Source organism: Ambystoma mexicanum, chromosome 5q (genome assembly GCF_040938575.1).
Source record: "Ambystoma mexicanum isolate Mex_15411 chromosome 5q, UKY_AmexF1_1, whole genome shotgun sequence".
NCBI classification, from domain to species: Eukaryota; Metazoa; Chordata; class Amphibia; order Caudata; family Ambystomatidae; genus Ambystoma; species Ambystoma mexicanum.
The window spans coordinates 598,568,082-598,573,510 of NC_090933.1; positions in this window are offsets into that span (position 1 = coordinate 598,568,082).

The following is a 5,429-nucleotide window of genomic DNA, read 5'->3' on the forward strand; positions in this document are numbered from 1 at the left end:
GAGGCTATCAATAAAAGTCTTGCAAACATTGAACGCTATTCGGATAGACAGTTGTTTCTGGATAAGGCGCAGAGAAAGGTATTTCTAAAATCGACAGATCTTAGCACAGAGTTTATATGTACTGGGAAGCTTCTTAGGGTGTTGGGAACCGTTCAACATGTAAAAAGTACTAAAGATTTGGACAGAACACGTGCTGATATTGATGGGGGCTTTTACAGCCTTATGATCTACAGTGATATAGTAGAATATCAAAGGGTCGGTGACTCCTACGCCCTCCAAATGAGAACAGCCCAGGTGAAAGGTGAAAATAATGGCCTTGTTAACATACAATATATTAAACCTGAATATATACCGGTTTCTAAGAGTCATTTTGACACCATCAATATACAGATAAGGGATGATCAGGGGGAGTTGGTGTCATTTAAATACGGGAAGGTCCTAGTGAAACTACACCTCCGTCCTAGGAGAGAGAAAAAGACTATTAAAACATGGTACTTATGAAAAACTATGGGGAGCCGTATGTTTATAGGGATTATTACCGTCGACAAGCCGGTTACAGCAATCAACCTTACTTTCAAAGAGCATCTTTCAAAGGGCTATGCCATTTCTACGAAAGGGGTTTGAATTAGCCAAACCACATGTCAAAACAGCAGCTACAAATATTGCTAAGGATGTGGTGTCTATGGCTACAACCTCCATCGCAAATCGTTTTAACCAACCACCGCAAGAGGGTTCTGGTCTGGTTTATGTGGAAAAAAAAACACAAACAAAAGAAAAAGGAAAACATCACACAGATGGGGGCTTCCAGGGCCGCATAAAAAACCAGGATCAGCAATGAAAACCGCTCAGAAGAGAAAATGAACTCGCAAGAACAGATCGACCAAGAAAAATAAAACTAGCCCCGGCATCAATATTTTCTAAAAGATGGCGTTTATCCATTGTGCGTCAGGGAATGTGTCAAATCTGAACTCAATCTGTTTGCCGTACCCCTGACACAAACTAGTATCAAAAACAGCTTTTTCATTGAAGTGGCTCCCCTTGCTGCACTATCTCCGCTAGCGCCTATAGAGTTTTATAGATCAGGCTCAACAGAAATGTACCTGGATTTAAATGACACGTTACTTTACCTCACTTGTAAAATAACAAAGGCAGATGGGACAGCTATCCCCGCAACGGCTAAAGTTGCAACGATTGCTTACCCCGTGGCCACCCTCTTTAAATCAGGTGGATACTACTCTAGGCGACCGTCTGATTACGCAGAGTGACAACATGTATGCCTATAGGGCCTATATAGAAAGCATTTTGAATTACAGCAATTACGCTTTGGACACTCAACTTACAGTGGGGCTTTTCTATAAGGACACAGCAGGCCATATGGAGGATTATGCTCTAGATGGGGGCTAATGCCGGCTTTATAGTAGTATAATTTACTAGGCCGTCTACACTCCTATTTTTCCAGGAGAAACTAATGGTGAACGGCGTTGATCTGAAAATTAAACTTTCTAGAAATAAATGTGCTTTTTGCCTCAACAGCGATGATGCTGATGCTTACAAGCCGATTATAGTATCAGCTAGTTTATTTATTAAGAGTGAATGTGTCACCCACGGTCAGATTAGCTCACGCTGATGCTCTACAAGTATCAAACTTAAAATAGCCGGTAAAGTAGACATCTTTGAAACTTTTCAGTGTACCAGCGGGTAGCTGTGTCACCAGTCAAGATAACTTATTCCTTGGGCAGTTACCGAAAATAATCATAATTGGTTTTGTGGACAACATTGCTTTTTCTCGGGCTTACGCCAGCAATCCTTTTAATTTTAAACATCACAACATCAACTACGCGGCTCTTTTTAAAGACGGGGTCGTTATACCGTCTAAAGCCTACAGCCCCAGTTTTCAACAAAAAATACAATTAGGGAGTATTTGGGACTTGTCTCCATCAGCGGTAAACACTTGCATGATAAAGGTTTTGTGAGACCCCGTGACGATTATGATGGGGGTTATACTCTGCTAGCTTTTGATTTGAGACCTGATAATACATCAACTGAACATAATAATCTGATTAGGAATGGTAATCTGCTCATCGAGGTACGCTTTGCTGCAAATGTACCCAACACTGTGAATCTAATTACTATGGCTCTATCTAACTTGGTCATGGAACTCAACAATCAACGACAAGTATTGAACGACATCTAATGGATACTTACCAGAACAAACGTTTTCTAAGTAAAGACAAACACGCTAAGAAAACATTCAAGGGTGTGTATTCATGTGATAACCTTCCAAGAGGCATAACTAATGAGCGACCCATTAGTCTTGTGGCGAACACCGATCCCCAAGATCAGGAAGGCACCCATTGGATAGGTATGTTTATAAACCAGGATACAATAACCGTCTGTGATAGCCTGGGGTGTTTACCAAGCCACTCCATATGCAGAGGCGCAATCCTGGACTATGTGAAGGATATAGCCCCCGTCATACCTTATAATAGAATACCTGTGCAACATCCTGAAGCCATCACGTGTGGACAGCACTCATGTTACTTTGTATCTAACATGTCTGAGAAACACTCTCTGATGCGGGTTATGCAGACCTATTCACTGGACCTCTGGCAAAATGATGTCATGGTTACTGCTTTTGTGAATAAGAACAGCTTTCGCAGACCCCCTGTAAAGGTTTTTGATTGTTGGCAAAAATTTACCCTTGATACTAAACCTTAAAATTGTGTACACTTATAAATGAAACATTTTTTTGGGAATTGAAACAAAGTCTTTTTTTGGTCTTATTTTTCATGTATTTAATATTTTATAAGCATGCATAGTTAGACATGATTGAAATGATTAGACGTAACGTGTTTGTAAGTATGAATAATGTTTTTATTGTAATTATAGCCCTTTTTTTACATAATGGAAAGTTAATCTTATAAAAAAACATATACATGTCTATACATATTTTACAAGGGTTAAAGAATTTGTTAAAGTAAAAAATAGGTTACACGTTAAACCAAGAGGCGCCTTTGCTGGATTTCTTTTTTTTAATTGACATTTCAGATGATTCAATAGCCTATGTTAAGGGTTTGATCTCAGAATCTTAAATTTTCCAGCAGTTTGCGATGTCCCATATTTTCAATTAAGGTTGCGGGCAGATTGACATCGGCTGCTGCTTGCATAAACAGGTCCCACCCTCAAGGTTTTGTGTGTCTTCCAAAAGCCTGAGGAGTGGTAATGCTGCAATGCGTGAACATTTGATCCTTTAACAACCGTTCCTTTATAAACAAATTCTCCCTTGTTGTTCCATGTTGCCGCATTTTTTTCACTCCCCATTTTGTTGAGCAAAACTTCTACATTTTTCCGATAACGGAGGTTAATAGTGTCCAAAACTTCCATCACAATAGGATCTGGGGCAGGAGTAGATAGGGAGGGTTTAGAGCTATTTGCAGGCTCTTCGCGGTGCATGTACGACGTCAGTTTATTTTTTTCATTTTCGGCCTGTCTAAAGTATGTTAAGTATTTTTGTAGAATAGTTGAATAGAGCCCCACCTTATCATAGTCTGATAAATCATGTCATTTTAGGACCTCTTGCATTTCAGAGTCAAGCCTTAAAGTGGCTGATTTTCGGATATCTGGTTCTTCCCAATTTGGAGTACTTATACCCTCCAGCTGGCGTTTGTCAACCAAATACATCTTTTGGGCATGCTCCGTTAACCACCCCCTAAAAGCCTAGTAATCAGAGGCAAAGCAAAATCTGGTAGCGCGCCTATAAAACCCCCAGATTGTTTTAAAAGTTTTCTATTGTTTTTTATAGACGCCCTCTTGTTACTCAGCTTTTTAAGGAGGCGTTTTTTCTTTTTTAAGGTGCCTAGCATAGTGTTGAAGGCATTCTGCGCTGTAGCGCCGATACTAGATCATCAGAGGCTGAGCACAAAATGGCCTTTCGTTGCTGGGGTGGAGCTGTTACTAGCATTTTAAGAAGAGCAAAGATCCTACGTATACGGGCCGTCATGGTAGCTGGTCGTCGTTGCTAATGAGGAACATTGTTTTTCACCAGGGTTTTCTAGACGTCTTTTGTATGTAAACCACTGGTATATCTGGAGGGAAAAGACAGGCCCTCAATCTGTAGTCTTTTAAAGTGTTTGTTTTTAGATCCACCAAGAGGTAACCGTAAGGTTTTAAGTTAGCGTCTTCAAAAGCCTCCATAGAAAAATGCGTTTCACTGCTAATCTCCCATTGTTTCTTCTTGCGCATTATTGAAGGTTGTTGAACTGTGATATTTCTGGTTATATTGTTTAAAGAGTACTCCTGCAAGAGCTCCTTTAAACTGTCAAAATTAATTTTTATACTGTTGCTAACATGTAAAGTGATACCCTTTACTTTCATACAGACAACACCGTTGGATGTCCTATAGGAATAAGTTTTGGGGCCTGCAGAAACAAATTCTACAATGTGTTCGCCCAGAGCTAGTTTTCTTGTTAAATTACCTAAATAATCCCCCTGGAGTGGGTCCTTGTCACCGGGTGAGCTGACAAAAATAACTGAGTCGGTATCGTGGTACAAACAACGTTCTTGGAGGGCATCCATTACTTTATATAGCTCTAAGCGGGCATGGGCTGTTGTAAAACATGCAATCAAAATGTTTATGTTGTTGGAGCACATTGGGTACTCTTTGGCGTACTTCCAACAAAGATACGCTGTTTCCTCGCCTATAAACTGTAAGCTTAAAATGTCATAGCCCATGTCAAAAAGATAAGCGGCCAACTCTTCAGGGTCCGTTATAATGGTTGTGTTTGGAAGGTTGGTTCTTTGCGCAAATTTACCCCATAAGGAATTTAAACACAGTTTAGCTAAATGGCGTCTAAAGGGGTTGTTTTCAATGAACGCGGGTCTTAACCGTATCCCTTGGTGTTTGTAATACTCGTCTATATACCGTTGCCGGGATTCAGCATCCTTGCAACTCTCGGGATAGCCCGACGCTTTCTGTTTGTCTCGAAGAAAGAGACAAATGTATTTTGTAAACAGTTCTACTGTAGCTTTCCCAAAGTGCCATATTTCATTAATCCTACCCAGCCGGTATCCTTTCTGCAAGGCTGCTTGTAGCTCAACAGTGCACCAGGTACCAGTAATAGAGCGTTCCTCATCACCGTGTGTGCATTTTTCAGTTTGTTTTGTAGTGGCACAAGTCATACATAGCGGGAACATTACTTTTCCAGAAACTCTTTGAGGGAGCACTGGAAAATAAAGTTTTTTAGGTGGGTACACCTGACATTTAATCAGCTCAAAATATTGTTTAACATCTCCAAAATCTTCATAGATGATTTGGGGGTGCCCCAATGGGTATGGTTTTGGATTAACAATGGGGTAGAGACTGATAAAGTCCAAGTAATGTAGCTATTTACCAGGAGCTATCTCGTGGTAAAGTTTAACAGCATTAGCCC